This window comes from Trachypithecus francoisi, unplaced genomic scaffold (assembly GCF_009764315.1).
Source record: "Trachypithecus francoisi isolate TF-2019V2 unplaced genomic scaffold, Tfra_2.0 Contig01440, whole genome shotgun sequence".
NCBI lineage: Eukaryota > Metazoa > Chordata > Mammalia > Primates > Cercopithecidae > Trachypithecus > Trachypithecus francoisi.
Window position 1 is genome coordinate 30,300,682 of NW_022681431.1, and position 24,394 is coordinate 30,325,075.

General features: G+C 46.2%; 1 long non-coding RNA gene across 1 annotated transcript in view; it reads left to right on the top strand.

Moving 5' to 3' along the window:
* LOC117095527 overlaps nt 1-24,394 on the top strand; it is an 84,315-nt gene that overhangs the window by 47,786 nt on the left and 12,135 nt on the right. The window lies entirely within an intron of this gene.

The following is a 24,394-nucleotide window of genomic DNA, read 5'->3' on the forward strand; positions in this document are numbered from 1 at the left end:
AAGCAACCTTGCCAATGGAAGTCACATGTTAAAGATGTGGACCAGAAAGATAGAAAAGGCCTGGGAACCTGATGATTGTGGAGCTGCCACCCCAGTCGTGAGCTCCCTGCCTCTGAGTTTCCATTACATGAAAAAGAATAAACCTGGCCAGGTGCAGTGGCTCATGCCTGTAATCCCAGCCCTTTGGAAGGCCGAAGCGGATGGATCACCTGAGGTCAGGAGTTCAAGACCAGCCTGGCCAACATGGTGAAACCCTGTCTCTACTAAAAATACAAAAATTAGCCGGGCATCTGTAGTCCCAGCTACTCGGGAGATTGAGGCAGGAGAGTCACTTAAACCCAGGAGACGGAGGTTACAATGAGGCAAAATCACACCACTGCACTCCAGCCTGGGCAACAGAGTAAGATTCAGTCTCAAAAAAAAAAAAAAAAGAAAAGAAAAGAAAAGAAAAGAAAGAAAAGAAAAAGAATAAACCTGTATCTTCTCTGATCCACATTTTTATTTTCCATTATGTGTGCCACCAAAATCTAATCCCAATTAATGTGTGGTGTGCCACAGTTAAGAACAAAAACTCTGGAGTCAGATCTGAAATAGAGATCCTTCTGTGCAGCTACTTAGCTGTGTAACGTTGGGCAAATTAATGAACTCTAAGCCTCAGCTCATCATCTATAACAGGGATCATGGATGGTACCCACCATGTAGGTACCATTAAGTGAGATAACATGTGAAAAATGCTTAGTGCAGTGCCTGGCACAGACATTCAGCACATATCAGTGGTGTATCTGTTGTTTCCAAACAAATATAGAGGCTAGCTAAAGGCGGCACAGATACCATAGAGAGACGCAAAGAAGAAATTGGTGGCCTCTAAACTAAGCTCTTGGCACCCTTGTTACCCTATCTGTGTATCTTTTGTCATCCAACTCTCTCATTCCTCACACTCCCAACACTTTCTCTCTAGACCTGTGCCTACACTCAAGATTCCTACCCCTCTTGGTATATGACACTGCCTCCCAATTCACAGAAAAAAAAAATGTAATTATCAGGAGTGAAACCCCTGAATGTCCTGCCCTCACACCAACTAACTTCCCAAGACATTTCTTCTGCCCAAAGCTTATCCTTCCATCTGTTCTTTCGTGGCATTTCCTCCTGTCAACTCAGAGATACGGGCTCAAGGTAGGGTACCTACCTTGCCCTCGTGTCCCAGCTTACAGACGTACTAACATCTCTGCTATCTTACAAAAATCAAGACAAGAAAAAATACTGTCCCTCTTTGAGCTGTAGTACTGTAAGGATTGATCCTACTTTCTCCTGCCCCTCCTGGCCAACCTCTTTATTGAAAGAAAGTCTGTATTCACTCTATCCACTGTTGGTAGCACTGGCCACTATTTACTAAATATTTACTCTGTGCCAGATTATATATATACTCCAATCTTCAAATCAATAACACAAAGCAAGACTATCACTCTTTTGTGTGTGAATGAGGTACCTGAAGCTCAGAGATTGAAATGTCTCATTCTGGTTCAAACAGCTAAAATGTGACATTCAAGTCTGTCTGAATGCAGTTCATGTTATTTGCATTCTCTCAGTAGTTTCCAAACCTGCCAGGGCATCAAAATCATCTAGAGCTTGGAAAAGGAAAAATACAACAACAACAGATTCTTGGGTCTCATCCCAGAGCTACCAAATCATAGTCCCTTCACGAAGAGCCCAGGAATCTCAACCTTTACAGCTTGTGGGTGGATCTGATACAGCCCCATTGACATAGGGCTTCCCCATGCTGCCTCTTACCCTTACACTCCTCACTTCATCCCAGTTTGGCTTTTAGTTTCATTCTTCAAACCAGATTACCTTCCCAAGACCTCCTCGTGGCCAGATCCACCAGGCATTCTCCAATCTTTGTCTTGCTTGACTTGCTAACAGTGTTTAACAAGCTGACTAATGTCTACCTTTCTTTGGTTTCCAGAATACCATGCTGGACTCTTGGATTTCCTCCTTTCTTTTTGATCTTTCCTACTCTTTGTCTTTCAGCCACCTCCTAAATGTTGGCACCCCCACTTTGGTTTCTAACTTCACTCTCTTCTCACTTCAAACACCATGCTTGGGTGATCTCATCCACTCCCATGGATCTAATTACTATTTGTATATTAATGGCTCCCAAACTGGTATTTCTAGCTTCCCTCATGGCCACCGGATCTATTATTTTGTATACGAGGAATTGCCAGTTGAATGTCACTTAGATCCCCTAACTTAACAGGTTCATAATGGAATTCATGATCTTCCTGCTCCCAGGTCTGGCTCCACAGGTGCATTAGATGGCTCCGGCTGCCAGAACAAAATGCCATAGACTGAGTGACTTAAACAACGGAAATTTATGTTCTCACAATTCTGGAGCCTGGAAGTCTGAGATCAGGGCGTCTGCATGTTCTGATGAAGGCTCTCTTTCTGGCTTGCAGATGGCTGCCTTCTCGTGTGTGCTCACATGGCTTTTCCTCGATGCATGCTCATTGAGAAAGTGTAGTTTACTGTCTCTCCCTCTTTTCATTTCTGTCATACAAGCTGGAGTGCAGTGGTGCGATCTCGGCTCACTGAAATCTCTGCCTCCTGTATTCAAGCAATTCTCTCCTGCCTCAGCCTCCTGAGTAGCTGGGATTATAAGCGTGCGCCACCATGCCTGGCTAATTTTTGTATTTTTAGTAGAGACAGGGTTTCACCATGTTGGCCAGGCTGGTCTCGAACTCCTGACTTCAAGTGATCCACCTGCCTCAGCCTCCCAAAGTGCTGAGATTACAGGTGTGAGCCACTGAGCCTGGCCTCTCTCTCTTCCTATAGGGACACAAGTCTTATTGGATTAGGATCTACCCTTATGACCTCATTTCACCTTAATTACCTCCTAAAAGCCCTATCTCCAAACACAGTCACACAGAGAATTAGGGTTTCAACATATGAATTCTAGGGGAACACAAGTATTCAGAACATAGCAATAGCTGTGCAACAGTGTTGCCACACTGCACAGTTGTTGAGTCACACCCTGTGCTCAGAAAGTCCCCATGCCTGACGTTTAATGCGCTTGATAGCTGTTTTGAAATGCTGAATAATGTTATCTGTGAATGTGTGTTTTGTCAGCGAAGTCCTATGGGACAATGGAGAGTGTGCTGCATGCTTGCAGCTTCAGTTCACATATCATCCCTGTACATCTGGGACAGGCTCTCAGCCCACCGCTCCTGCCCTCTGGCACCACAGGTCTCCCCTCCTCATCCTCTGTGACTCCTGCCACCTTCTGCACCACCTGGGCTGGAGTCCTGGGCATGGGTTGGGCACACGTACACTGTGGTATCTCAGGGCAAGGCATAGCAGTGACCATCCAGTCCCAGGCTGGAGGTGCCATGGTACATTCAGGGGGCAGTTAAGCAAGGGAAAGCCTGTTGCCCACCACTATCCAGGCACCTCACATTGGCCTGGCACAGAAGTAGCAATACTCTTGACAGCCACCCATCTTCTGTGGGTTGGGACTACAGGCACCTGGGAAGGAGAGATGCCTGGCTCGACTTATAGGAACATTGGTACCTGGCTGGTAGAAGCTGGGAACCTGCTAGCGCTGTGCCCAATCATGAGGTATGGGCCCCAGGAGTCTGTGAGGGTCAGACTCACCTTATGAATATCTGAGTCCAAGGGAGGACAACCTTAAATAGGAAGTGAAGACCACCATGACAAGCCAAAAGAGAGTGGTCATGGAAGAAATGGAAAAGAGTTTTTCCTGCATTTTCAGCAAGGGATCTTTTACAGAAAAAATTTAAAAAAATTTTTTTTTTTTTAACAGACACAGGGTCTCACTATGTTGCCCAGCCTGGTCTTGAACTTATGGGCTCAAGTGTTCTTCCTACCTTGGCCTCCCAAAGTGCTGGGATTACAGGCATAAGCCACCATGCCTGGCCTCAACAAGACCTTGCATTTTTATTTTGCATTGGACCATGTAAAGTTACGGTGATGGCCCTGATCCTCCTCTTCTTTTTTCCTTCTCAGTGATGCTACCCATCCAATCACTAACACCAAATCCACCAGAATGATCCTCGACATTCTCCTCTCTCCTATCCTCTCCCTGCACCCAGAACTCTATGGTCTATTTTCTAGATATTTCTAACATCTTCATTTCCAAATGCCATGGGCTTAGTTCAGATAACAAAAATAAATTTGGAATTATCCTGTTTTTGATTAAACCACCCAAAAGACTCCCCCCCTCCCCACATCATATAGAAAAGAAAGAAAGAAACAGCCATTCATGCTTAGTTTGTCATTTGGGGTGACTGGTTGTGGGAATAACCTGAGATGGATGACTGTGGAAGATACTGTCTAAGAAGACTGAATTCATAAGACCAGGGAGCCCTTAGGACCCGTAAAGATCTGGTTCAGACATTTAAAAAATATCAGCCAAGGGACACCAATAATTTTTTAACTAAAATAGAATTTTATAGAATAACTGTGGTATTTTTAAGACCACCATTTATTAAAATTAATTACTCACTAAATCCTAAACTTTCCTTCTGCTGCTTGGGTCACTGAAGCTGTCTTGGGCAAGACAGCAGGTTTAAAGTGGAGAAAGGTTACATGGTTGCCATGAACATTTGTGGGTGTAAAAGCGTCCTTTTATGGGCCAACTGGCAACTGGCTTGTGGGTGTGTCTGATTGGCATGAAGGTGTGGGATTACACCCAAAAAGTCCCCTCAGGCACTCTTCCTAAAACATCACTGTCTCCACATCCCTTGCCTGCTGAACACCCTTCAGTAGCATCTCAATTTTATTTATTTATTTTTTGAGACGGAGTCTCACTCTGTTGCCCAGGCTGGAGTGCAGTGGCAAGATCTTGAGTCACTGCAACCTCCACCTACCCAGTTCAAGCAATTCTTGTGCCTCAGCCTCCCAAGTAGCTGAGATTACAGGCATGCACCACGCCTGGCTGATTTTTTGTATTTTTAGTAGAGATGGCATTTTGCCATGTTGGTCAGGCTGGTCTCAAACTCCTGACCTCAGGTGATCCGCCTGCCTTGGTCTCCCAAAGTGCTGAGATTACAGGCATGAGCCACAGTGCCCAGCTGCATCTCAATTTTTTGCAGGTTACAGCCCAGCCTATTTAGGAAGCTGTTCAAGACCCTCCACCCTTACCCTTCCCTTACTCTGCCGATATTTGATGTCACCATCTCTTGATACCAGCGTGCACAGAACTGGAGCCAGTTTCCTTCCTGTGCTCCAGCCTTGCTATTCTTTTACCTACCTCGAAAATTTCTTCACTCATTTGATAATGTGCATTCTATCCAACTGAAGTTCTACCCCCATTTTTATTTGATTTAATATAACTTTTAAAAGCATTACTGCTGGATGCAGTGGCTCACACCTGTAATCCCAGCACTTCAGGAGGCCAAGGTGGGAGGATCACTTGAGGTAAGGAGTTCGAGACCAGCTTGGGCAACATGGTGAAACCCCGTCTCTACTAAAAATACAAAAATTAGCTGGGCATGATGGTGCACGCCTGTAATCCTAGCTACTCAGGAGGCTGAGACATGAGAATTGCTTGAACCGGGAAGCAGAGGTTGCAGTGAACAGAGATCACACCACTACATTCGAGCCTGCACAATAGAGCGAGACACTGTCTCAAACAAAACAAAACAAAACAAAAAAAAAAAAGAAAAACGAAAATTAGCTGGGCATGGTGTCACATGCCTGTGGTCTCCTCTACTCAGGAGGCTGAGGTGGGAGAATCACCTGAGCCCAGGAAGTCGAGGCTGCAGTGAGTCGTGATTGCATCACTGCATTCTAGCCTGGGTGACAGTGAAAACCCTGTCTAAAAAAAAATGAAAATAGGAAAGTATTATTATGCATCACGCGGCAATTGCATGCTTTACATATATGGATTATTTGTCCCTATGACATAGAGACTATTATCAATTACCAACTTATAGATGAAGTTAATCAACTTCCCCAAGACACAGAGCCAGGGTTCGAACCCAAACAGCTGCTCTTGACCAGTGTCCTTGCTCTCCCCCCGGCCCAGTGCTGCCTCCAGCAAGCCTTCATGCCCACTCCAGGCCTTCGTGCATTCTTGTTTGTCTGTTTGTTTATGTTTGAAAATGTCAGGAATGTCTTTCCTGACACATCGTTAAAGCTCCCTTTCATCTTCTTCTTGCTTTCTGGGTATCTTTGCTTTGTAGTATCTTAAAAACCTTGGAGCAAGCGTATTAGACATGATTCTATATACAGATTGACAGATGCCTCCATGAGTAAAAGGAGGCAGAAAAAAAAATACACAAGAGCTTAACACTTCTCATGGTTCGTTAGCATAAAATCACATTTTGTGCGTTTTTTCAATGGCGAGATCATAGGGGATCAGTTCCTGCAGTGGCGTGTGTGTCAGGTTTCAATCGCAAATTAGAAACTGCTCTGGATATCTTAAACAGAAAAGCAATTTAATCCAAGGAATTAGATGCTTACAGAAATGTTTGTGAGTTGGAAAAGCAGGCTTTAGGCTGGACCTCTAGGAATGAGTCTCAGAACGACAGGGCCCAAGTGACCCTCTGCTTTTCCCGTAAGTGGCCTAAGTTAATCTCTAAAAATGGTGCATTACTCACTTGACCCAGAAAACCGCTCAAGATTGCACAAATCACAAAGTTCAAATCTTTATGTTCACTTCAGGAATACCCGTGAAACTGCCCAGGCCATCAAGGCTTTGCCTATACCAAAAGCCACCCAGTATCTGAAAGACGCCACAACACAGAAGCAACGTGTGCCATGCTGCCTTACCATGGTGGAGTTGACAGCAGTGCCCAGGCCAGACAGTGGGGGTAATGCAGGGTCAGCGGCCCAAAAAGAGTGCTGAATTATTGCTGCCCCAAAATGCAGAGAGTAATGCTGACCTTAAGAATTTGGAGGTAGATTGTCTAGTCATTGAGCACATGAAGGCGAACAAAGCCCCCAAGATGGCCTATTGAACTGAGAGAGCTCACGGTCAGATGAGCCCATGCATGCATGCCTCTTGACACTCTGAGATGACCCTTCCTGAAAAAGAACAAATTGTTCCTAAATTGGAAGAGGAAGTTTCACAGAAGAAAAAGATATGCCAAAAGAAACCAAAGAAACAAAATGTTATGGCTCAGTAATAAATCCAGTAACATAAATGCAAATAATCATAAATGAAAATAAAAGTAAACCGCCTGGCTGGGCGCAGTGGTTTATGCCTGTAATCCCAGCACTTTGGGAGTCCAAGGTGAGAGGATTACCTGAGGTCAGGAGTTCGAGACCAGCCTGACCAGCATGGTGAAACCCCCATCTCTACTAAAAATACAAAAATTAACTGGGCGTGGTGGCACATGCCTGTAATCCCAGCTACCCGGGAGGCTGAGGCAGGAGAATTGCTTGAACCTGGGAGGCAGGGGTTGCAGTGAGCTGAGATCGTGCCATTGCACTCCAGCCTGGGCAATAAGAGTGAAACTCCGTCTCAAAAAAAAAAAAAAAAAAGCAAACCACCTGAGGAAATGGCTACTTCATCATTACTGGAAGCTTTTGGAATCAGGACACCACCATACAAAACGCACGGTTCTAGGACAGACACGGTTGACATTTGGGACAAGATAATTCCTTGTGGAGGGGGCTGTCCTGTGCATTGCAGGATGTCTCACAACATGACTGGCATAGCACACTAGATACAGATACATACCCTCAGTCACAGCAATAAGAAATGTCTCCAGGCTAGGCACTGCAGCTCATGCCTGTAATCGCAGCAATTTGGGAGGCTGAAGCCAGAGGATCACTTGAGCCCAGGAATTCAAAACCAGCCTAGGCAACATAGGGAGACTCCATCTCTACAAAAAAAGTTTTAAAAATTACCCAGACATAGTGGCACGCGCTTGTAATCCTAGCTATCAGGAGGCTAAGACAGGGAGGATTGCTTGAGCCTGGGAGTTTGAGGCTGCAGTGAGCTATGATTGCACCACTGCACTCCAGCCTGGATGACAGAGGAAGACCCTATCTCAAAAAAAGAAAGAAATGTGTCTAGACTTTGCTAAATGCCCCCACTGGGAGCAAAATAGCCACTGGTGGAGGACGTCTTGTCTAGAGCATCGTAAGCTTAGCCTCTCGGGAGTCCAGGGGGCTGCTACCTTATTGCTTTCACAGATTCTGAAGATCAGGAACACGCTGCCTTGGCTATGTCCAGTGGATCAGCAACACCACTGCAACAGTCAACTCCAAAGCCGTGCTGCACCTGCTGCAATTCATACCTGCAAAACCAATGCCTGCTGCCTTTCTTCCCACTTGATTCAGTTGCATACCCACTTGTGAAAAAAGAGGCATCTAATTGGTGGAAACTGGATCCCATCCAGACCCCCAGCTGCAAGGGAGTCTGGGAAGAATCATTTTTCAGGTTTCCTGTTTTTGCAGTGCAAGAAGGTACCTTAGAAGAGAAGTTGAAATAAGTATTGAGAGAACCAATCTACCGTAACTGCTATAGCATGTCAACTTTTTGTTCTTGTCAAATGAAGCGGGTAACGTGGGAATGTTAATCTATTTGAATGGAAGTGTTTTGAAAAGAAAGGTGGGTGGGGTAGAACACCCTACCAGTGTCTATTATCAGGAACAAGATGCTTTCTAGCATATCGTATTTTATACTCACTGTCTTAATCAGTCGTCTAAACATTAGCAGTTCTACCTTGTGATTTCATTTTACATGTGTAAATGTCTGTCTCCCTGAAAATTTGCAAGTTCTTTAAGGGTAGGACTGCTCCCTTAATTCTTTATTATTCTTACTATTATTTTAAGATTGAGTCTCACTCTGTTGCCCAGGCTGGAGTGCGGTGTGCAATATTGGCTCACTGCAACCTCCGCCTCCCTGATTCAAGCGATTCTCCTGCCTTAGCCTCCCAAGTAGCTGGGATTACAGGCATCTGCCACCAGGTCTGGCTAATTTTTTGTATTTTTTTAGTAGAGACAGGGTTTCACCATGTTGGCCAGGCTAGTCTCCAACTCCTGACCTCAAGCAATCCACCTGCCTCAGCTCCCCCAAAGTGCTGAGATTACAGGCGTGAGCCACTGGGCCTGGCACTCCCTTAATTCTTGAGCATAGTTATAGGCATATTGCCGATATTCTGTAAGAATTATTAAACATTCTTTAAAAGTAAGTTGCACTAACCATCAGAAACAGAGACAGGAATACTTCCAGCCACCACTCTTTAACCAGAATTTCAGAGGCCCTTTCCTGTCTGTTAGGATCATTTTTAACTCTCATAACTTAGAAACTTCATGGGATCTTCAAAATACCAGTTGTCGCAGAATCTGAATTGAGAAATATATTGGGGGTTAAGAGTTTAAGAATTTTTAAAAACACATTTATCTTAAATATGTATTGCTATTTCTCCATTTCCAGTAACCATGGAGCAACCAGGGCCACATTTACCCTTCTACCTGAAACAACAGCAACCACAAAAAATAGACAAAATATACGAAACATCAGTTTTCAAGATGCTGGACATCAGGCAGTGAAGGACAGTGAGTCCCATGAGATAGGAAGGAAATGAGCTGACCCTACAATTGCCTCAGCCTGTGAGGGTTCCCAGGCCAGGGCACAGGCAGGAGAGACTGAGGCAGAGCTCAGGGGATTCCCTGGGTGAGGGAGATGGAACTGAGAATGGAGAAAGGCCACTGGGACTAAAGTTCTTGGGGCAAAGTCCCAGAGAGAGCTGTGTGGAGAGAGGGAGAGAGCTCAGAGATCTGCAGAGGATCTTCCTGAGCCTTCACTGAGTGCTGAGCAGTGCAGATGTGCTGGGGAACAATCAGACTCTAGGGACAGAACCACCCAACAGATTTCAAGAGTGCTCAGCCCTCACACGGAACCAGGACCAGGGTCTGTTTCCACCAGCCAGAGCAGAAGCTTGAAGAGTCCCAGACACTAGGGAGGCTTCCCAGAAGAAATTAGCCTCAGCAGTGAGGAATAATTAGCCTAGACTGAGCACAGCGCCAGACCCCTCCCACCAAATCATGAAAGTGACCCAAAGGGATTGAACTGTTTCCAACAAACTTAACTGCATCGCAGAACAAAGCACACAATTATTTATAGGAACACAAACATATCCAGCACCCAGTGAAGTAAAATTCATGGTGTCTGACATCCAATAAAAAATAACCAGTCATGCAAAGAAGGAAAATATGACCCATAGTAAGGAGATAAATACATCAATCAAAACTGACATAGAACTGACACAGAAGCCAGGATTAGCAGACAAGGACATTAAAACAGTTATTATAATCGCGTTCCATATGTTCAAAAAGTCAAGAAGAGACATATTTGCCTTTTTGCTTTTTCTGTCTGCTGAATAATTCAGTTCAAAAACTAAGATCACGGACACTCAAGTCGATCTGCCTGGTTCAAGTCCCAGCTCTGGAATTTACAGGCTCTCATACATTGTAGCTGGGGCTGGGACTGGATGCAGTGTCTGAGCTCTGGCAGGGTGAGGAGGTGCAGGTATTAGGAGACAGAGCACATACCCAAGCAGGGTGCTGATTCAAAAGTAAATATGCATATTCATGGATGGGTGCAGTGGCTCATGGCTGTAATCCCAGCACTTTGGGAGGCCGAGGCAGGTGGATCACTTGAGGTCAGGAGTTCTAGACCAGCCTGACCAACATAGCAAAACTCCATCTCTATGGGGTTTATAAAAATACAAAATTTAGCCAGGCGTGGTAGCACATGCCTGTAATCCCAGCTACTTGGGAAGCTGAGGCAGGAGAATCGCTTGAACATGGGAGGCGGAGGTTGCAGTGAGCCAAGGTCGCACCACTGCACTCCAGCCTGATCAGTAAGAGCAAAAATCCTTCTCAAAAAAAAAAACAAGTAAATACACATATTCAGAAAAATGGGAGCAGCTTTCTAGGGATCAGAAAAGGGAGACACAAAATGAGAAGGGAGAAATTAGACTGAATTCAAGATACTGGGCTACGCATGGTAGCTCACCCTTATAATCCCCGTGCTTTGGGATGCTGAAGTGGGAGAATTCCTTGAGCCTAGGAGTTTGAGACCAGCCTGGGTAACATAGTGAGAACCCATGTCTACAAAAATATAAAAAATTGGCTGGGTATGGTGACGTGTGCCTGTAGTCCTGGCTACTTGGGAGGCTGAGAGAGGAGGCTCATTTGAGCCCAGGAGGTTGAGGCTGCAGTGAGCTGAGCTCATACTACTGCACTCCAGCCTGGGCATCAGAGTGAGACCCTGTCTCAAAGAAAAAATTAGAGGTATTGGTGTGAGCTCATGGTTTTTAGTACATACAGATGGATAATAAAATAAATATAGATGTCGATGTGTGCACACACACACAGAGACACACAAACATTCTCCAGCTTTGTCCACCAAGCAGATCTAGGGGCAGCCTCACCCTCACCCTGACATGGAGACACTTCTGATTAGAGGTCAAAGAAGAGATGTGTCCAAAGAGGAGAAACCTCAGATCCAGTTATAACTTGGTAATTTCGGGCAACTTTTCTTCAAAGAATGTTTTTAATCTTTGTAAGTCATAAAAACAAATCAAATCTGTCAATAAACACTACATTTCTATATTTAAAAAATTATTTTCATATACAGTAACTTATTTATTGCATAGAAAAATTATAGAAAAGTAATTATAGGTTTTGAGTTAGTCTTGGGATCCTATTTCAGCTCTAACATTCACTCACTTTGTAACTCTTGGGAACCACGTGATCTCTCTGAGCCTCAATTTCCTCAAATACAAAACAAATATATTTACCTTCACAAGGTTTTATATTTTTAATTAGATTGTACAGATCCCCACCATACATGGTATAAACTAAATGCTCAGCAAATGATAGTTATCAGCACATTTGCACACGGTGTAAATTGGGCAGTTTTTGTTGTTGTTGTTGTTGCTTTTTTCTTTTTTTTGACATGGAGTCTGGCTCTGTCATCCAGGCTGGAGTGCAGTGGCACAATCTTGGCTCACTGCAACCTCCACCTTCCAGGTTCAAGCAATTCTCCTGCCTCAGCTCCCTGAGTAACTGGGATTACAGGCACCATGGCCGGCTTTTTTTTTTTTGTATTTTTAGTAGAGACGGGGTTTTACCATGTTGGCTAGGCTGGTCTCTAACTCCTGACCTCAAGTGATCCACCCGCCTCAGCCTCTAAAGTGCTGGGAATATTGGCATGAGCCACCGCACCTGGCCAAATTGAGCAGTTTTTTCTGATTTCAGTTTAACAGGAGAAAAAAGACAAAGGGTGGCAAAGACGTCAGAGCAGAACATATTAATTAATTCAGGTAACTATTTATTTATTTATTTATTTATATTGAGATGAAGTCTCACTCTGTCACCCAGGCTGGAATGCAGCGGCATGATCTCAGCTCACCGCAACCTCCACCTCCTGGGTTCAAGCCATGCTCCTGCCTCAGCCTCCTGAGTAGCTGGGACTATAGGCACCCACCACCATCCTCCCAAAGTGCTGGGATTATAGGTGTAAGCCACCATGCCCAGCCACAAATTATTTGTAAATAGATATATGCATGGAGGGAGGAAGACCTTCCAGAGGCAGGGAGAACAGGAGCAAATCCCCGGTGTGGGCAGTACCAGGAGATGTACAGGTTATACTGGCTGGGGCTGGTGGGGGCAGAGGTGCAAGGAAGCGTGAGGGAAGTGAGGATCCAGAGGATCTGTGCCAGGTTATGTGGGCTAAACTAATACAGGCTGAACTAAGCCAAAGAACTTTGGCCTGGCCGGGCACGATGGCTCATACCTGTAATCCCAGCACTTTGGGAGGCTGAGTCAGATGGATTGCTTGAGTCCAAGAGTTTGAGACCAGCCTGGACAACATGGCAAAACCCTGTCTCTATGAAATTAAAAAAAAAAAAAAAGCCATGCACCTGTAGTCCTAGCTACTCAGAAGGCTGAGGCAGGAGGATCACTTGAGTCCTGGAGGTCAAGACTGCAGTGAGCCAAGATCACATCACTGTACTCCAGCCTGGGCAACAGAGTGAAGCCTTGTCTCAAAAAAACAAAACAAAACAAAACAAAATTTTAGCCGTTATTATGTTGCATGGGCTCTCGTATTCATGATTTATAGTGAACTAGACCACACTTTGTCTAGATATCTCTTCATAGAAAGCAGCCTCTGATTTAGGGCAGTTACTCATTAGATTGTGTTGTGTCCAAGTCAGGAGCCCCCAGCTGCCCTTGGTTTCACGAGTGAACACGACTTTTTGTTGTTGCTTGATGAGACATATTTAAGAGTGAGGAGCTGGCCGGGCGCAGTGGCTCAAGCCTGTAATCCCAGCACTTTGGGAGGCCGAGACGGGCGGATCACGAGGTCAGGAGATCAAGACCATCCTGGCTAACACGGTGAAACCCCGTCTCTACTAAAAATACAAAAAAACAAACAAACTAGCCGGGTGAGGTGGCGGGCGCCTGTAGTCCCAGCTACTCGGGAGGCTGAGGCAGGAGAATGGCATAAACCCAGGAGGTGGAGCTTGCAGTGAGCTGAGATCCGGCCACTGCACTCCAGTCCGGGCGACAGAGCAAGACTCCGCCTCAAAAAAACAAAAAAAGAAAAAAAAAAAAGAGTGAGGAGCTAACATGAGTAAAAGTTCTGTATGTGTAAACTCCCTGGGGAGTTTCCCCAAGATTCACTGGCTGGGAAGATCCTGATGGGCAGCCTCTCCACAGGGCTACACAAGCATTCAAAAGGAATTCAGGCTCAGAGGAAGCAACACATGTCAGGAAAAGCGTATAGTTCCAAAAAGGCTAAAGGAACTGGAAGTATTTATTTATTTATTTATTTTTTGAGATGGGGTCTCGCTCTGTTGCCCAGGCTGGAGTGCAGTCACCTGATCTCGGCTCACCGCAAGCTTCGCCTCCTGGGTTCAAGCAATTCTCCTGCCTCAGCCTCCCAAGTAGCTGGGACTACAGGCATGCACCACCATGCCTGGCTAATTTTTGTATTTTTAGTAGAAACAGGGTTTCACTATGTTGGCCAGGCTGGTCTCGAACTCCTGACCTCATGATCTGCCTGCCTCGGCTTCCCAAAGTGCTGGGATTACAGGTGTGAGCCACCACGCCCGGCTGAGGGAAATATTTAAAGATGGAATGATTTAAGGCAATAAACTCCCTCCCACTCAAACAAGTAAGCAAGTAAAGGAGTATTGTAAAGAGGGTACTTGCACACCTCTTGCCCAAAATCTCAGAGATTCAAGATTTTGACATTTCTACCTTTTTTTTTTTTTTTTTGAGACAGAGTCTCACTCTGTTGCCCAGACTGGAGTGCAGTGGCACAATCTTGGCTCACTTCAGCCTCTGCCTCCCAGGTTAAAGTGATCCTCCCGCTTCAGCCTCCCAAGTAGCTGGGACTACAGGCACATTCCACCACACCCAGCTAATTTTAGTATTTTTAGTAGAGATGGGGTTTCGTCATGTTGGCCAGGCTGGTCTCAAACTCCTGGCATCAAGTGATTCACCTGCCTTGGCCTCCCAAAGTGCTGGGATTGCAGGGGTAGGCCACTGCACCCTGACATTTCCTCTTTGACTCTAATCGGAAGTGTTTCCATGATGGCACGTGTGCAGTAAGACTTAAAAGGCACTGCAGCTCCAGAGACTCCACCCTCGAGTCAATGAAGACTTAGAATTAGCTTTACTGGTTGTCGTAAAGGGTGGAATTTGGTCCTCCTTCCAGATGGAGGGGTGGAGCTGGGCACTGTTTCTCCATCAATGTGTCTTGGCACTTGGGATATTTAGAGATATTTATAATGTATTATGATTTTGGGTCTGTATACTCTACTTTGAAAAATTCTGCACAGGGGGAGGAAGTACAGTTAGGGGTAACTATTGTGGAGAGGAAAAAGAGGATACATAGATCTAACAAGGAAGAAAGGCCTAAGGAGAAGGTGTTAGAGACTGGAATCAATGAAAGAAAGGCATGAGAAATCATTGAGAAATGAATAAGTATTGACACGGTGGTTCACACCTGTAACCTCAACATTTTGAGAGGCCGAAGAGGGCGGATTACTTGAGGTCAGGAGTTCAAGACAAGCCTGGCCAACATGGCAAAACCCTATCTTTACTAAAAGTACAAAAATTAGCCAGGCGTAGTAGTGGGTGCCTGTAACCCCAGCTACTCAGGAGACTGAGGCCAGAGAATGACTTGAGCCCAAGAGGCAGAGGTTGCAGTGAGCTGAGATCACACCACTGCATTCCAACCTAAGCAACCAAAAAAAAAAGAAAGAAAAAGAAAAACACAATAAATATTCATTTTTAAAAATTGATGAGTTTTTACATCCATAAGGCTGTGCCTGAAAAAAATAATAATTAAAACAATTGATGAGTTTCTTAACATGAGTTACTCAGTGTTCTGGGAGGCACAAGGGATATACAGTAAATGACATGAAGCTGCCCTTGAGGAGCTCATAGTTCCATGGGAAGTCAGACATCCATGCCATGAACTCTAATGCCATGAGTGGTCCTCCAGCACAGCTTTACGGGAATGTGGGTGGGGAGGAAGAAGCATCCACCTGCTTAGAGAAGGCAGGGAAGGCCTGAGAGCACCAAACACCTGGACTGAGGCCAAGATGGGCCCAATGAGCTGGGTACGCCTGTCAATACAGAGTACGGGTCCAGCTGTCAATACAGAGGGCAGGTCCAGCTGTCAATATGAAGGGTGGATCCAGCTGTCAATATGGAGGGCGGGTCCAGCTGTCAATACAAACGGTTGGTCCAGCTGTCAATACAGAGTGAGGGTCCAGCTATCAATACATAGGGCGGGTCCAGCTGTCAATACAGAGGGTAGATCTACATGTGAATACAGAGGGCAGGTCCAGCGGTCAATACAGAGAATGCGTCCACCTGTCAATGCAGAGGGTGGCTCCACCTGTCAATACAGAGGGTGGGTCCAACTGTCAATATAGAGGGCGGGTCCACCTGTCAATACAGAGGGTGGGTTCACCTGTCAATATGAAGGGCAGACCCACCTGTCAATACGGAGGGTCGGTCCAACTGTCAATAGAGAGAGAAGATCCACCTGTCAATACGAAGGGAGAATCCACCTGTCAATACAGAAGGTGGGTCCTCGTGTCAATACAGAGGGCAGGTCCAGCTGTCAATATGAAGGGGGGGTCCGGCTGTCAATACGGAGGGCGGGTCCAGCTGTCAATACAGACGGTTGGTCCAGCTGTCAATACAGAGTGAGAGTCCAGCTATCAATACATAGGGCGGGTCCAGCTGTCAATACAGAGGGTAGATCCACGTGTGAATACAGAGGGCAGGTCCAGCGGTCAATACAGAGAATGCATCCACCTGTCAATGCAGAGGGTGGGTCTACCTGTCAATACAGAGGGCGGGTCTAGCTGTCAATACAGAGCAAGGATCCACCTGTGAATACAGAGGGAGGAACTACCTGTGAATACAGAAAGAGGATTCACCTGTCAATACAGAGGGCCGGTCCAGCTGTCAGTATAGAGGGTGGATCCACCTGTTAGTACAGAGGAAGGATCTACTTGTCAATACAGAGGGCTGGTCCAACTGTCAGTACAGAGGGAGGATCCACCTGTCAGTATAGAGAAAGGATCAATTTGTCAATACAGAGGGCAGGCCCACCTGTCAATACAGAGGGCAGGTCCAACTGTCAATACAGAGGGCGGGCCCACCTGTCAATACAGAGGGCGGGCCCACCTGTCAATACAGAGGGCGGGCCCACCTGTCAATACAGAGGGCGGGTCCAACTGTCAATACAGAGGGCGGGCCCACCTGTCAATACAGAGGGCGGGTCCACCTGTCAATACAGAGGGCGGGCCCACCTGTCAATACAGAGGGCGGGTCCACCTGTCAATATAGAGGGCGGGCCCACCTGTCAATACAGAGGGCGGGTCCACCTGTCAATATAGAGGGTGGGCCCACCTGTCAATACAGAGGGTGGGTCCACCTGTCAATATAGAGGGCAGGTTCATCTGTCAATACAGAGGGCGGGTGTATTAGCTCATTTTCACACTCCTGATAAAAGACATAGCTGAGACTGGGTAATTTATAAACAAAAAAGAGGTTTAATAGACTCACGGTTCCACATGGCTGAGGAGGCCTCACAATCATGGTGGAAGGCAAAAGGCACGTCTTACATGAGGGCAAACGAGAGAACGAAAGCCAAGCCAAAGGGGTTTCCCCTAATAAAAACATCAGCTCACATGAAACTTATTCACTACCAAGAGAACAGTATGGGGGAAACTGTCCCCATAATTCAAGTATGTCCCACAGCACCAGGGAATTATGGGAGCTACAACTCAAGATGAGATTCGGGTGGGGACACAGCCAAACCATATCAGTGGGTCCAGCTGTCAATACAGAGGGTGGGTCCGCCTGTCAATACAGAGGGCGTGTCCATCTGTCAATACAGAAGGCATGTCCAGGTGTCAGTACAGAGAACGGGTTCACCTGTCAATAGAGACGGCAAATTCACCTGTCAATACCGAGGGCCTTGTCTCAAAAAAAAAGTTTTTTTAGTGAAGAGCAAAAGTTTGAATTTTATTGTACTGTAGATACCCAATGGAGTTTCTGTTGGGGGGGCGGTGGTTTGAGACAAAGTCTCACTCTGTTGTCCAGGCTGGAGTGCAGTAGTACGATCATAGCTCACTACAGCCTCAGACTCCTAGGCTCAAGTGATCCTCCAGTCTCAGCCTGGTGGGTAACTGGGACTACAGGCATGCACCACCACACCCAGCTAATTTTTTAATTTTTTGTAGAGACAAGGTCTGACCATGTTGCCCAGGCTGGACTTGAACTCCTGGCCTCAATTGATGCTCCCACCTCAACCTCCCAAAGTGCTGGAATTACCAACATGGGCTACCACCCAGCCCCAGTGGGGTTTTATTGAAGGATTTCCAGTAATGGAGTGAATCAGTCAATGCTGAGGGGAGTGTGAAGGATTAACTCAAGTCAGGCAGGAATGCAGGCAGAGAGATCAGTTGAGGTGATGTTTGCAATAGAGCAGAAGAGAAATGACTAAAGCTTTGGTGATGGGAATGGAAAGAAAAGAGCAGATAAAAGAAACATATAGGAGTTAGTTAGCCTGCCTGGGACACATGATGTGGGATAGGAGACCAGGGAAAAGGCAGGAATGACTCCTGCAGAACATTCTCTTTGGCCTCATGGGGGCCCTCTGTGGCCACTCCCCTGCTGCTTTCTGGAGAGTGGATACACTTGATTTTCACTGATAGGGCTCTGAATTCCATTGTTTGGCACCAGATGCAACTTTGATCTACAAACTGCACTCATTTTTTGAGCAAGGTTACAGATGAGTTTGTAGCAACTGTCTCCACTGTACTGGCTGATAATTAATTCCTCCATATGGTCAGAAAATTAAGCCATGTAAGAACCTTTCAAATGGTCTCCCTGTCTTCATCATGTCTCTACACTGCCTTCTTGATTTTCCATTGTAATGATTGAGGATCCCATGAAATTTAGGTTTTCTCAGAGAAGCAATAATCTTCATGAAGGATGAATTCCCTCAAATGCAATTCAAGTTATGTTCCTTAGCAACTGAGTGTAGCACAGGAAGACGGGTGGGTCTGCATGTATGTGCAAGGCCAAATATTCTGTTGGCATAGTATAAGAAGTTTCTAAGTGAACCACAGCAAGCTCCAGGGGACTCCACAAAACCAACTTAACCTGTGAGATCAGGTTGGAAGAGGTGTGGTTTCTTCTTATCCTGAGAAAACCAGCATTCCAGATGTGAATGTATTTGCAGCTCCATGGAGTGGTGCATGGTGATTGCAGCTGATTGGACCTCCCTGGTTTGCCTTCAGCCTTGTTGGATACCCCCTAAAAGTCCCTTTGGAAGACCCTGAACTTCTCCCCCAAGTGAATTTATTGCAGCAGTTACATAGCACCTTGATCCATGCCATCTTTCATAAAATCCCACATGTAATTAGTTTCACAGATGATAGGACCAAGTGGCCACAAATAGTTTTAATTCATGGAAAGTATTTTATGAACACATATACTTCATGTTAAGTGGCTAGACTTGGACATAGACAACCTCCGTTTGAAAAAAAAACCTCATTGATTCTATTTCTTTGCCTAGATGGGTATATGAAACATTAAGTGGCTCTCAATTCCATGTTCCAACATTCAGACAATACCAGGATTTCATTCTATGCATTAACTTCCAGAAGCTTCTGGGAATTCTCTTAATTCCACCTGGTCAAAAGTCCTCTCTTCTCCCACAGCTTATTGTTCAGATGAATTTGGCAGAGTTCTTCAGTTCCTGTCTTCGGGGAGTCCAGCTGGGCCATAGGCAATTTCTGGCCTCCTCTGTACCAGAAGCCCCAAGGTCATAGGAGGGGAGATTTGCTGGAATTCCTCTCACTCACTCAGTTGCATTTCTTTTCCTGGCCAAAGGGTTTCTTCCCATGGCTTCCCTGGAGACCTGTTGCCCTGGTCTTCCACCCCACTTCTTCAGTGCGGGCTCCATTTACAGTTGGGTTTCAAATATCTATTGTGTCAAGATGGTGTCAGTACCTCTTCAAAATAGCTTTAATTTGCTCATTCTGAGTCCTGTGATCTCCCTAATTCCTGGAGCACAGATCTCTTCTCCTTTTTAGATCCAAGTTCACAAATCTTACAAGTACTTTTTGAATAAATCTCTACAGTATGGCTTGGTCTGCTTATTCACCTCACCTGCCAGGGCTACCATCTAACGAATGTCCTAGAAGTCTGTTTATGTCATCATAGAGCTCAGTAGGGGCTTGCCCCTGATGCTAGTGCTCTCTGACCTCCTAGACCTGCTCTAGGTACCTGGGCTGCTACAAAGGCTGGCTGGTGAACTCTTTCAGTCTGATAAGGCTCTATGAAGTGATGAGTGGGACCCTGGTATCTTAGTCCATTCCTGCTGCTATAAGAAAATGCCACAGACTGGGTAATTTATAAATAATAGAAATTTATTTCTCACAGTTCTGGAGGCTGAGAAGTCCAAGATCAAGACACTGATAGATTCCGTGTCTGGTGAGGGCTGCTCTCTGCTTCCAAGATGGCACCTTTTTATTGTGTTCTCTCATGGAGGAAGGGATGGAAGAGTCAAACACACTCCCTCAAGCGCTCCCACGAGGACACTGATCCCATGCATGAGGGTAGAGTCCTCATGGCCTAATCACCTCCTAAAGACCCCAGCACTATTGCACTGGGAATTCTGTTTCAACATGAATATTGGAGGGGACACAAGCATTCAGACCACAGGAGCTGGGTTCCAGGTCCACATTTAGGGAACAACATCCAAATCCATGTCTACAACCCATCTGTTCAGATGACTCTAGAGCAACTGAGTCAGCCTCAGCTTTACCTGCAAAGTTTGAAATATATGTGTTTCACCACCCCCAGCCTCTGCCCTGGGATACATGTTGATCAGGCATGAAATCCAGTGGGAATCAAGGACAGCTTGTGCTTCCCAGAGCTCACCAGATGTTAGAGGATTATGCATGCATCTTTCAGTTGCTGCACTCTAAGAGCCTCTTCCAGGAACCTGCTTTTCCTTCTCTTTTACTCATAGGGCTAAGATTCTGTCTTCTATCCCCTTCCTCAGCAGCTGCCACCTCCACTCTGGGTCAGGGATGTTTTCTCCACCTTCTCTCTCCCCTAAAGCCTGCCAACCACTGGACCACAGTGTTCCTTACTCTCACTTGTAGAGCTGACCCCAACAAATGAGCACATAGGAGTTGGGGTTTAATTTTTATTTGTTGCAGAGGAAACATGGAGAAGTTACAGCTGGAAGTTTGTCCATCAGGGGCTCCTGATCTAATGCACCTGAGAAGCTTTGGGGATGGTGAGGCTTCACCTCAGCACTTTTATTTCCAGGGATGGGACTCGCTACCTACCACCCTCCTCCATCTGACTAGTCCCTATAGGAGTGCCTCTTGGAAATCCCTTCCCCAACCCCAAATTGCAAACTGAACAATACATATTGCCTTGCCTCACACAGGAAATGTGCATCTCTGGAATTATCTTCTGGGTGTTTTCTTAAACTAAATATTATCAGCACTTTGTGGAGCCCCCTCCCTTACTAAAGGCCTCCTTCAGACTCTTGGAAGAGAAGCCATTCCTATCATTCTCGCTATTCCCACTTGTGACTGGTAGAATAATCGTCCCCCACGATGTCCACATCTGTAATCCCAGAAGCTCAAGCCCTGATGTGTATGGGGTCCAAAACAAAAAGGATATGAAGTCTGTGGTTTAAACTGCAGTAGCTTTCAGCCTCAAAATCACAGGTCATTAATTTATTCATTTATAAAAGACATATTAAATGCCCATGATGACCCAGGGCTGAAATGAGGCCCTGGGTAGTATCTCCAATTGAGAACCATCTAGGATAAGGGTGTCCAATCTTTTGCTTCCCTGAGCCACATTGGAAGAAGAAAAATTGCCTTGGGCCACACATAAAATACACTAACAATCGCTGATGAGCTAAAAAAAAAAATGCAAAAAACCTCATAGTGTTCTAAGAAAGTTTCCAAATTTGTGTTGGGCCACGTTCAAAGCCATCCTGGGCCGAATGTGGCTGGTGGGCTGTAGGTTGGACAAGCTTGATCTAAGATGATGCAGGAATCAACTAGAATTTGGAGGAGAAGAGTGTCTGGTCTTGAGGACTAGAGACTGGCAGGATCAGTCAGCTGGGCTGAGGTTCAAGGCCGGGCTCCAACCTCAAAAGGCTACTTGGACCTTTTTCAAGGTGGATTGAAGATGAGGCTGCCTACAGAAAGGTTAAGAAAGGTTCAGAGAAGCGTGCAATCCTCCCCTTCTCCATCCGTTGCCCCCCATCCACTGTACCTGCAGGCATAGAAGCCCAGCCCTCATCCACAAATGGGAAGAACACTTTCAATAGGCTTGCTTTTGAAGGCTTGGGACTTATTCTAAAATCTACTGCTGCATAATAAACCACCCCAAATCCATGGTGTAAAATAGCAGCCATTTGATCACAACACTTAGATTGTGTGCATCAGGAATTCGGCCAAGGCACGAGAGGGACAGTGCTCCACCTGATCCTGTACCTTGGCAGGATTCAAATGGCTGAGGGCTGGAATTGTTCAGTGACTCTTTCCTTTACATGTCTGGTGACTGGGCTGGGCTAACCAAAGGCTGGGCTCAGCTGCGACCGTCAACTAAAGCATCTACCTATGGCCTCTCCATGTCATGTGGGCTTATCACAGCATGGGGGCTGGGATTCAAAAGTGAAAATCCTGAGAAAGTAACTCTGGAGAGCGGGATTTCTGAGGAGCAGGAAGCTGCTGGCCCTTACTGAGCTGGTGAGGTGAGTGAGCAGGTCTGTGAGCCATGGAGGGTTCATGGAAGGACAGAGAACATACAACCCTGTCCTCCAAAATATGGCCTTTGGGGTCACTCCAGAGTGTCCCTAGGTGACCATAGCTGGCTTAGGAGAGGTTCATAGCTATGGTCACCAAACTGAATGCCCACTAGAGAACGCCATCTCAGAGGAGGACTGGAAACAGCGCTAGTCTTGGCCGCAGCAGGGATTCTTGTGTCAGGTCTCAATCATCCGTGTGCTCAGCTCCATTTACCACCTCCTATTCCTCTACTCCTTATTCCCCATGCCCTGCCCGCCTCTAAGTTAAGTCCTACAGACTTCACCTGTTTACCTCCGTGCAGGGCTCTGAGTCCCGCAAGCCCTGTTAGAGACTTAGTTCTCTCCCTGGAGGAGCCCCATGTATTTCTGTAGTCTGGGTGTCCGGCCGAAGCCTGCAGCTCTAACACCCTGCACCTGGCCCTGGGGCATCCTCAGGCAGGAACCATGCTGAGACGAGGTCCAGGCATCTATGCAAACTTATCCTGGGCCAGGGTCTTCTCCAAGGAACGATACATTCTGCCACTATGGTCATCAGTTCCACCTCTTCATACTCTTGGCTTCCTGTCTGCTTCCAGGACACTTTTGACTTTGGGACCTCACCTTAACCAATTCTCTGGAGTACAACTCTACTTGTTACCTGCCTGCCCTCTCCCCAAACTGCCTCCTGACTGCTTGTTGACTCTTTTTCTGAGAAAAGCAGGCAGACTCTGCACCTCTGACCCAGTTGGATTTTGCAATTTGGCCTCCAGGGCAATTAATATGGCCTAGGAGTTTCTAGCCTAAACTAGCCAGCTGGGATCCTCCCTTTAGGTGCCTGCAGGCAAGCCCATGTCCGCTGAAGTCTGCCCCTTTCAGACTGACTTGCTACTGGATGAGGATATGACAGCTAAATATAAAAGGACTTTGCTTTGCTAGAAGCCTTGTGTCTGGAATATTTATAACTCCGCCCATCCCTAGTTCATGTCTGCACTTCATTACATATTTTCTTCTCTGTGATTGACCCCAGCTTTGCCCATTCATTTCTGGATATCTTCTGGCTCAGCAGGTCTGACTGACAAGCAAGATGACCTTCCATGTGGCCAGGGCCATTTTCCTGCCGACAGTCCCCATAGCCAGACTGAGTGAGCCCCATGTCCTGTCGTTTCCTGGCTTCTGGACTCTTCTCTGGCTCCTGGAGGGTTGGAGGCCCATTAACTCCTGGCTCACAGCCCCCAACACACCTTCACTCCATAGCTACCTTGTGAGGGAAAATTGAGAATTTGATGGAGCAAATGGAAGACAGAACAGGAGACACATACTCTTCACAGCTCTGCAAAAATGTAGATTTAGCAGGGCAATTGGCAGAATGAACTATCTTAGAAGCATGGGAAGTCCTCTCCATAAGGTGGCTATAGTTGCCTGAAATTTTGGTCCTGCCCCAGTAGAACCAGCCACGAACTGGACATCCCACTCCCCACAGTGAGACCATTAGCACTAGCATGGTGGGGGTGAGGAAGGCTGAGCTTAGGGTTTGTTTTTGTTTTTTGGGGTTTTTTTTTTTAAGAGGCAGGGTCTTGTCCAGGCTGCTGGAGTGTAGTGGCACAATCATAGCTCACTGCAGTTTCAATCTCCTAGGCTCAAGTGATCATCCTCCCTCAGCCCCCCAAGCAACTGAGACTACAGGTTCATGCCACCATGCCTGGCTAATTTTAAAATTTTGTTTTGAGACAGGGTCTCCCTATGTTGCCCAGGCTGATCTGGAACTCCTAGCCTCAAGGGATCCTCCTGCTTGGGTCTCCCAAAGTGCTGGAATTAAGGACATGAGTCACCGCATAAGGTTCTCTTGACCAGGTAGAGTTTCTTACATGAACTGGTACGGCAAAAATAAAATCAGTGCAGTGGGTCCAAGAGAATTCCTTGAAGGAGAGTGAAACTCAAAGTGCAGGGTTCCAATGAGGCTTCATGGCACTGCCTCATGATGTAACTGTGTAGGCTCCAGGGAGGGCAGCCAGGTGGAAGCTCGTAGGGGCTGAGCCCCTACATATCTGC